Genomic DNA, 6,000 nt, shown 5'->3' with positions numbered 1-6,000 from the left:
ATATTCTTTGATGCAAATATGGCTGTGTTTATTCTGTTGTGTTGTTTAAACTTTCTTGTGTAACTGTATATAGCCCCATAAATCCCCTTCATGATATATTTCATTTTAATGTGCCGCAATTTCAATATACTTAAAATTTCATTTCTTAAGAACTGATTCTGTTGTGCCATTCTTTTCTATTATCATGTGAAATGAGCAGTTGTCTAATTTGTGTCCCATTGAATTTGTGTCCAGTCAATGTCTGATCCAAGTCAAGAAATGACTGATATACACTGCCACACTAGCCAAAGGTCCTAAAAAACTGCTGCTCTTTCATTCTCAACAACAATTTTTTTGTTCCAATGTTAAAAAGAAATGTTTGGAGGCAAGGGAACATGCAAACATTAAATAGCTATATTTAACATATTGTATATTGTTGAATATAGAGTATATGAATTCTGTTGAATATACATACTTTAATTCATTAGCAGGTAATTCAGGTCTTGATGACATTTCATGTCACAGTAATAACAGAAAGTTTATATATTTTTTCCATGTTTCCACCTTTTCTTCTTAAATTAAATTAAATTAAAATTTTAAAAATCATTCTGTTTAACATGACAGCATTCATAACAACACTATTTCGTAATGCTAACTCATATTTTCATACAATCAATGACACGATGACTTATACAAACAAACTTTTCAAATTGGTTCTGCCATTTTGTACAAATCCATCAACATCTGTTATTGACAACCGCTATTCTCTACTATTTCTATACAATTTATTTTCCCATAAACTGAATCTCAATTTTTATGATTTATATTAAGAAGGGTACTTCTTAATTACATCCCGGCACCATCCTTATGATTGTAACGTATGTTAATGTCTTTTATTTGACTCTGGACCTATTCTTAACTTTATGTAAGTAGTACAAATTTCTGATCTATTCCAGGTGGATATGGAGCAGGGAAAAAATTATTACTAATATACTTTATTTACAACACTAATCACTTTTATTTTCATAGTTTTTCTTTCCCGTATTACGAACTGTGTCAACAGCAAAACCTGCTGTACCTACCTGAAACATAGTTTTCTAGTTCAAATCTTCACAATATATATCCAAAATATCCTGAACTTTCTTTTTTTGTGCACTGTGTTAATCATTGCACTTAGCTCAATATTCCATTTCTATTTATCTCTAAAGTAAGGGAGAATCTATTTGCAAATAATCACTTAATAAGTGTTTTACCATCATCATTAACAATGTCTGCTATTTTCTGTTCTTGAATACCATTAATTCTAACATTAGAAACAGCACTGGCCCTATTGGTTCTACCTCGTGTGTAAGGTTATAGGCAAATGTGTGAACCCTGTCAGAATCCAGTCATGATCTGTCCCCAGTCACCACAGATTTCTCTTCCTCAAGTATTGTTTGAATTAATCATAACCACTTTTTGCATTCTGTTTGTTAAGTAGTAGTCAGACAAATTGTTTAAACACTATCAATCAATTTAAATTTCTGCATTTTGAAGAATGTATCGTGACCTACATAATGAAATATGTTCTGTGAAGCACGGAAAATTGATATCCCCAGAATGTATTTGCTGCTTTACCTTTTTTTTAAGTTACTTGTGGTGGACGGGGGTGGGGGGGGGGGGGGGGCAGATGGGCAAAGAGGCATGTCAAGGGTCTATAGGCAAAACGAATTTCCATACGTTGTTAAAAAGAAATGTTGTCACAATTTTTTCCTAGACTCCTGTTAAGAAACTAAAGTTATTGCGTAATATTTGTCCATTCTTTACTGTGTAAAGTCATATGTTCAGCATTATGGGCAGGAGAGTCAGGTCGTTTTCAACCTAGATAAAAGCAAGCTATTTCTATGAACACACAAACAATTCTACAAAAAGTATATAGAAATATTTGGATTTTGTGAAATGTACTCCCCACTTTAACTGCCAGCTGTTTGTAGTTAGCCAAGTGATGATAACCAATGAGTAGCAAGTATTTTACCCACTTTCTTTTTCCATTTGTCCTTTTAAGGAACACCTATGTCTGTCTGTATGCAGTCTGTGCCAGTAACTTTCATTTGCAGGTACTATTTATGACATGGAAGGTCTTTCTTGGTTAAATATGAGTTGCCTATTCATGCTTTATGTCCAAAATTTCACGTTTTTAATGTGTTATAGAACTAAATTATTTTTTCAGGGCACATAGATCATCTGCACTTTAGTACTTTCCTTTAGGACTGAAAAATAATATGTTCATTAATTGTTAAACTAATCACGTATACATATCATGTAAACTCAATCATTCCACATCATTTTGATAAACAAAATTATTATAATCATCTATGGAACATGTAACTAAGTAAACTTTTACATATTGGACACTGAATGTTTTCTTCAATATCTATCACTCCATTTTCTCAGTCCCACAGGCAGTAATGGATAATGACTCAACTGTGAGGTACAGTGTGCGATTTGTGCTTTTACCATTGGGGGGGGGGGGGGAATGTCTTAGGGGGTTAATAAAATTATATACGTTACTAGCTTTGACCGTGGCATTACCCATGGTTAAACAGTTATTTATAAATATATGTTAATGCCGAAACTCACTATTCAAGCATATGTACTATCAGAAAAGCCATCCCTTGTTATATCTTTAAAAGAACATTATAGGTGAAGCTTATTTACAAAATCATCAACATACAGGTATACGAGGGGAATTCAAAAAGTAAAGGCACATTTGTGAAAAGCTGTACTTATTCTGATGATAGAAAACTGAAACATGCGTTATTTTTCTACGTAACCTCCCTGGACTTCAGTGCAGTTTTACCCGACGTTTTACGAGTTCTTTTATTTCATCAGAAAATATGTTCATGAGTTGCATCTGTAACCAATTTTGCACTGCAGCAATGACATCTTCATCACTTTCAAATCTTCTTCCCTGTAGTGCTTCCGCTAAGGGTCCAAACATGTGAAAATCGCTTGGAGCCAGGTCTGGACTGTATGGTGGGTGTTCCAGCACCTCGAATCTCAACTCCTTTATTGTGTCTGCCTTATTTGGCAGAATGTGGGCAAGCGTTATCTTGCTGAATGATGACACCTCTTCACAGTTTTCCACGTCGTTTGGATCTGATTGCAGGTTTAATTTCGTACACAACACATCACATCCACCAAGCAATACAGACGTGGGTTAGAAAGCCTCGTGTACGCTGGGGCAACGTCTTGCGACATTGTGGCATGCTACGGAAACGTGGCGTGCGTCGTCTTGTCATTTAGTTCTAAATGTTTTCAAATGCTTACCTACTACATAACACTTTTTCAAAATTAATAACCGAGCATAATAATAGTATTAATAGTAAGACTGTATTAAAAACTTTCAGTGCTTGGCTCCACAAATTTAAATTATATGTAAAGTTTTACTCCAGTGCATGGGAAATAAACATCCCAGGTTGGGATGCATAAGCTAAAACCAGCGGAGGGGATGGTCTGACGCAGAGGGGGGGAAAGCTCCCCCATCCCCCCCTGCAAATCGCACACTGGTGAGGTATTTCTGTGAGAATAACTGGCAGCGACAAAAGCTGGACTTAGGTGGAATGGGATTTCTTGTTGTAGACATTGCAGGTGATCATGTTGAAGATATAAAAATGGTACACAAGAGTTATAGTACCAGTGTTCACCACTATTCCATGTGAGTAGTTCTCAGCCTCGTGATGTCAATAGAGAAGCTAAGTGGTTGAGAAGTAACAGCTTCAATGCCTGGAAAGTCAGAAAAATGGACAGGAGAGCAGTTTGCTAGCCACAAGTTGCTCCATACCACATTTGCATAAGACTGTTTGGCAGAATATGATACGGCAGCCAGTCGACACCACTTGTGCCATCAGGGCCTGGATGAGGAGCTTGTTAGATGTAAGTGCTTAACTTATGTGATATTACCATTTCTCACTGTGAGGTATCTCATGTCTGCATGATTTGTGTAAATATTAAGAAGCTATAATTTTAAGAATTGCTTATTGCTTTTTGCCACTGGTGTGAATCATGTTTTCCTCAAAACTGAAGAATATTCACAACTGACCTTCTTAATAAGGTGTAGTTTCTTGTGATATTCATTCTTTGTATAAAAATGAAGATTAGGTTATAACATCCATCAATATCAAGGTCATTTGGAGCTCATGCACAAGGGTGGATTGTTGCTAGGATGGGGAAGGAAACATTCTGGCATTTGTCTTAGCTATTTGAGGGAAGTCACAGAAAACCTGATACAGTATGGTAGGATGTGGATTTGAGCCATTGTCGTGTCGAATGTTAGTCCAGCGTGCTAACCACTGTGGATCGTGTGTGTAGTGGGATATCTAGTCATTATACTGCACCATCAGTTATTTAAAACACTACTGACTACTTTATTTTCAAAGACCTGAAGATTTTTGTCAATCATTTTTGATAACAGAAACCCAAATGATGCTGCCTACCACTGACAATTTATAAGGATATTTGTACCACTGCTTGGGTCAGGAATGGTGAAAGGAAAGCAATTTTGCCATTTGCAGTGTTTTGTATTTGCTGTCTGTGTGCTAAGTTCTTTAGTCAAAACTGCTAAATGTGAAATGATGTGAAGTCAAGAATGGAACTATAACAGTATGTGGAAAGGATAGATTGCTACTCAAGAGTTTGTCTCCATAGCATATTTGCAAAGATATCTTGTTGCTGCTGATCTGCATTTCTTTCTTGCTTGCTTCATGCTGCAAAATTTGGTGGCGTCCATTTGAAACTTCAGTCTGTTGGAGTATCTATGGACTGCTGTTCATTTGGTTAGCAATAAGTGTATAATTGTGTATGTATTAATCAGTGATGACAACACTAAGCCCCTGCGGTAAGCAGGCAGTCATACATTTAACAACAGTTTTCCGGGTGAGCTTTTCTATCTGTACCTTCTGTATGTTCTGCTGATGAGAAATGTTAGGTCTGCACTTATATCCCAATGTATGTGAATGTCACAGTTATGTGACTGGATTGTAACAATTTTGTCAAAAGCTGTTCGGACCACAACAGCCCTTAACAGTATATTGTATCCACTGCAAACATACAATTTTGTAGTATGGTGAATTTTTTGTTCCTTCAGAAATGACAACTTATCCCTATTATGACTGTCTCATCTGTTTGCTTAGCATAAATTTTTTTAGTACACTTACATTCAGTGATTCATCGTATTGAAACCAGTTACAGCTTGCAGTATTTGCTAAGATGAAAGTGATGATTCCAACATTTGCATTAAAAACCTCTATATACAGTTGCAAAAAATTAAGAATGTAAAATTGCACAACGTATTAAATAATACAATGAGATGTGTAGAAATTATTGTGTTTCTTTGTTTCTTCTGCTGTTTTCCCAGCAGAAAGGGAGAGACAGCAATACTAACTGCTCCATAGTATCTACAGTCCTTATGTTTCTTTTTTGTAGGCATTTCAACATTCATGAGCTACAGCTCACTTCTTCAAAGTTCAGAAATCATATTGTCCTCATTTATGTATGTCAGAACCAATATGCCACTTGGTAAACATAGCTCTCACATTAGATTAATTTAAAAAATAAATGAGCATGTGAATAGTGCCTTTCAGGACCAATGGAAAAATCTCTGCATTCAAAGAAATATCTCAAAACAATTATGGAGTCAAAGTTTTCTATTAAAAAAAATAGTTTATGAGGGTCCATTGTGTAGAACAATGTTTCTTATGAATTTCAAGAAATTTTGAGCACCCAAATCCAGCAAAAACAATAATCAAATTGTTACTGGAAATGTAATTGTACTAGACTGTATGTCTTAAGTTGACAGTTAACTAGACTGCCTTATATGCAACATGGCATGGTAGTTTCAGCAACATGGAAAGCAAATGAACTGATGAAATTATTATATTTTTTTTATTATTATTTCTGCTTTCGTCATCCTCCTGTTATTTCTGTAAGTTGGGTAACTAGTTGCTATCATTTGATAGGCATTAAAGTTGTCTTTGTTGTCAG

This window comes from Schistocerca americana, chromosome 10, assembly GCF_021461395.2.
Source record: "Schistocerca americana isolate TAMUIC-IGC-003095 chromosome 10, iqSchAmer2.1, whole genome shotgun sequence".
Taxonomy (NCBI): Eukaryota; Metazoa; Arthropoda; class Insecta; order Orthoptera; family Acrididae; genus Schistocerca; species Schistocerca americana.
The sequence above is the reverse complement of the archived record's forward strand: the minus strand, read 5'-3'. Positions refer to the sequence as shown.